Source organism: Moschus berezovskii, chromosome 26, assembly GCF_049115385.1.
Source record: "Moschus berezovskii isolate FMDL1 chromosome 26, NW_MosBer_1.0, whole genome shotgun sequence".
Lineage (NCBI taxonomy): Eukaryota > Metazoa > Chordata > Mammalia > Artiodactyla > Moschidae > Moschus > Moschus berezovskii.
In genome coordinates this window covers 6,240,344-6,244,861 of record NC_142485.1, presented here as the reverse complement: position 1 = coordinate 6,244,861, position 4,518 = coordinate 6,240,344, and the positions used below count along the sequence as shown (strand labels likewise).

The window sequence follows — 4,518 nt, the reverse complement described above, 5'->3', positions numbered from 1 at the left end:
AGAGCTGCTTGGATTACAGAGCTTCTCAGAAAACAGCCAACCCTACACAAGGCTCTGACATAGATCCGTGGTCCCTGGTGCTGCAAGGACACTACACACACGTGCGAGTTGATGCAGTCCTAGGAGTGCTATTCACACGTCAACCCACTCACCTCTGCCCAATGCTCCTGCCCAGGCCCAGTGGACAGCAAGCTCCCCTCTCCTCTCCAGGGTCTGCCCCCTGGTACTGTCACACACACCACCTTTAGAACGGCCTCTTCTGAGTGGAAACCAGTCCATGCAGAGAGATGCTCCAGGTCATCTGAAATCCTCGGTGCATTGACAGACACAGAAATGTCCCCTACCCCCCACTGCTAGTAAGGGCTGTGAGAAAAATGCCCTCCCCTGCCTTCCGGAGAGAGGCATCAGCTGGTGGCCCGCCGTGGAGTGTGGCTTGTCGATGTGCCTTGTTTTGTCAACATAATGTGTTTAGAATTTGGAAACTGGATTTCTTAAGGCAGGGCTTAATTTTTACATTTTCACCTGTGCCCACAACTCCCTGTTTTCTTATTCCATATGCAACAGGTGCTTGCCTGTTCTTTGAAAGCCTTTTGTCTCACACACACACACACACCATCCTTCCCCCCGGCAATTGTGAGAAGAGGACTAGGTCCATGTGGTCTTTGGTTGCACCATAACAGTCTATGAAATAAGAATGTTCACATAACATTTTGAACAAGGTTCTAGTTTTTAAAGTCTACGCTTTTATCAAATTGTCCTTTGGAAATTTTATTTTCATGTTTAGCACTAGATTTATACTCAAAAAATCTCCCTGCAAAAGAAGTTTAGAATTTATAAGGATTTTCCAGTCCCTTATAGGATCAGAGTATAGAATAATTATAACGAATTTTTTATGAAGCCACTCTTTACTCTGTACTTTTAAGGAAGAAAAATAAAACTAATATGTATTGAGTACATACTTCATGCCAGATCTTTTATTATCATATTTAATTATGAAATAATCCTATAAATACAATCATGTCCCCATTCTATGTGAAAAGAATCTAGTGAACAGAGAATTTATGAGTTTACCTAAGGTCACACATTAAATGAAGGTTCACACAGAGTAATTAGCTTAATTCTAGAATCCATATGCTTAATAAGCACCCTATTTTTATATCATCCCATTTATCTTCAGGCTAATTCTGTAAGGTTCATATTGCTGCACTCGTGAGGAAACTGAAGCTTAGGAAAATTAATGTATCCAATGTGTATATATATATATACATACATCTATATATAGACACACATATACCGTGCCTAAGGGAAAGGCAACCCACTCCAGTATTCTTGCCTGGAGAATTCCATGGACAGAGGAGCCTGGCAGGATATAGTCCATGGGGTTGCAAAGAGTTGGACATGACTGAGCAACTAACACACACACGCGTGCGCACGCAAACACACACACACACACACACACACACACACACACACACACAATGTTGAATATGTATTGAAGCCTCAGTCTGTCTGATTCCAAAGTTGGTGCTGCGACCACAATGATAGATCCCTGGCTTAATCTCTAGACCTCTGAAGTTTCGATTTCAAGTCTTCCATTAACTTGAAAGACATTAACAAGACAGGAGGGAAATGCACCCGTTCTCATTTAGAATCTGCTCTAACATATAGAACCATAAGAGAAAAATATATTTCTTTGCGCTGCCTCCACAAAACCATTCTGCTGGTTGGGCTACGGACGGCTGCCTGTAAAGGGCAGTGAAAGAGTAAGTGCATAAACAGTATTTTCTCTTGTTCGCACCCCACTGAGGTGTACAGTAGAGAAAGCAGTCTACTGAGAGTGTAACAGATCAGGGTGTGAACTCACTGTACGTGCTTACCAGTCGTGTCATGCTGGGAGACTGTTTTTAACCTCTGTAAGCTTCAGGTTCTGTGTCTACAATAAAACTTTGTAACAAAACTCAGTTACAACAATGAGCATTTATTCTTGTGTTCATAGTTCGTAGGTCCACCGCAGGTTGGCTGACTGGGAGAGGCTCTGTTTCAAGTGGTTGGTGAGCTGGGATCGCCTCGTCATTGTGGGTTCAACTCAGAATTTCTCTCCATGGGTCAATTCTGGGGTCTAGAATGAAGGCACTGGGCTATCTTCGGGAAGCTCTTCACATTGGAATTGGCACAAGAAGACATGTGCAGCATCACAAACCAGGTCCATGCCTTTGGTTGCGTCACAGACACCGAGCATTCCATTGGCCAAAGTAAGTCACATGACCGGCCCCAACATCAATAGAGATGGGCAACATACAAGGGGGATTTAAATATTTGACCATCATGACTTCCTTTTACACAAAATGAGAATAAGCCTTAATTTTAAGAAATGTAGCTCCTTCCCAGCTGGAACCATGGAGAGCACAGAAGAGAAGAAAAAGTAGGTCCTTGCTATGCCAGAAACCATTAAGAAAAAGCAAAAGAATTTCACAGAGCTTAAGCTCCAGCGCCTGAGAAAGAAGTTTGCCCAAAAGATGCTTCAAAAGGCAAAGAGAAAGCTTATCTATGAAAAAGCTAAGCACTTTCACAAGGAATACAGGCAGATGTACAGAACTGAAATTCAAATGACTGGGATGACACAAAAAGCCAACAACTTCTATGTACCTGCAGAACTCAAATTGGCATTTGTCATCAGGATCATAGGTAGCAGCTGTGTGAGCCCAAAGGTGTGAAATGTGTTTCAACTCCTTTGCCTTGGTCAGATCTTCAATGGCACCTTTGTGAATTGCCAACAAGGCACCTTCGTGAAGCTCAACAAGGCTTCAGTTAACACACAGAATTGTGGAACCATGCATTGCATTGTTGCTGTTATTCAGTCACTCAGCCATGTCTGACTCTTGGAAACCCCAAGGGCTGCAGCATGCCACGCTTCCCTGTCCTTCACCATCTCCCAGAGTTTGCTCAAACTCATGTCCATTGAGTTGATGATGCCATCCAACCATCTTATCCTCTGTCGTCCCCTTCTCCTCCTGCCTTCAATCTTTCCCAGCATCAGGGGCTTTTCTAACGAGTCGGCACTTCACATCAGGTTTGCCAAAGTATTGGAGTTTCAGCTTCAGAATCAGTCCTTCCAATGAGTATTCAGGGTTGATTTCCTTTAGGATTGACTGGTTTGATCTCCATGTTGTCAAAGGGACTCTCAAGAGTCTTCTCCAACACCACAGTTTGAAGGCATCAATTCTTTGATACTCAGCCCTCATGATGGTCCAACTCTCACATCTGTACATGACTACTGGAAAAACCATAGCTTTCACTATACAGACCTTTGTCGGAAAAGTAGTCTCTCTGCTTTTTAATATGCTGTCTAGGTTGCCATAGCTTTTCTTCCAAGGAGTAAGTGTCTTTTAATTTCATGGCTGCATCACCACCTGCAGTGATTCTGGAGCCCAAGAAAATAAAGTCTGTCACTGTTTCCATTGTTTCCCCACCTATTTGCCACAAAGTGATGGGACTGGATGCCATAATCTTAGTTTTTTGAACGTTGAGTTTTAAACCAGCTTTTTCATTCTCTTCTTTCATCTTTATCAAGAGACTCTTTAGTTCCTCTTTGCTTTCTGCCATTCAGTTCAGTTCAGTTCAGTCGCTCAGTCGTGTCCGACTCTCCGCGACCCCATGAATCACAGCACGCCAGGCCTCCCTGTCCATCACCAACTCCCGGAGTTCACTCAAACTCATGTCCACAGAGTCAGTGATGCCATCCAGCCATCTCATTCTCTGTCGTCCCCTTCTCCTCCCGCCCCCAAGGGTACCCAGATCTGAAGTCTGTAAATGAATTGATCTACAAGCGTGGTTATGGCAAAACTAAAAGAAGTCAATTGTCCTGACAGATAACGTGCTGATTGTTCAGTCTCATGGGAAACATGGCATTATCTGCTTGAAGGATCTGATTCATGACATCCATGTTGCTGGAAAGCAGTTCAAAGAAGCAAACAGCTTCCTGTGGCCCCTTAAATTGTCTTCTCCATGAAGTGGAGTGAAGAGAAAGACCACCCATTTTGTAGAAGGTGGAGATGCTGGAAACAGGGAAGAGCAGGTCAACAGGCTTATCTGAAGGATGAACTGAGGTATCTACCGTGATTATTTTTGCAATCTGATCAGTTAATAAACAGTGACTGCATAAAAAAAAAAGATGTGATAATAGAATGGTTTGTAAGGTATGAAGAACCATCTAAGAAAAAGTACTGGAATTACTTTTTCAAAGAGAAGCACTAATAGTCAGCAGGATGTGTCTCTATTTTGAGAGGAGTTGATATTTTGCAAAACAATATGCCAGTTCTTGCCCAGGGGATGATAGCTGCTCAGCCCTTTAGAGTAACTGGTGAAAATGTCATTTGCAGACAATAGGCTGTGTCTGCCAAGTTTGGCATTTTGATGGTTATTTTAATGTCTTGGGCAATTAATAGCTGGCAGTAAATATTCACACATTTCAGTGAAATGGCTAGGTGGCATGAGATTTTAAATTCTGTTTAGGAAGTA

At 42.9% G+C, this 4,518-nt stretch overlaps 1 pseudogene; it reads left to right on the top strand.

Annotated features, from left to right (window-relative positions):
- The first annotated feature begins 813 nt into the window (after window positions 1–813).
- LOC129549243 (large ribosomal subunit protein uL30-like) lies at window positions 814–4,105 on the top strand (annotated as a pseudogene).
- The last annotated feature ends 413 nt before the right edge of the window (window positions 4,106–4,518 follow it).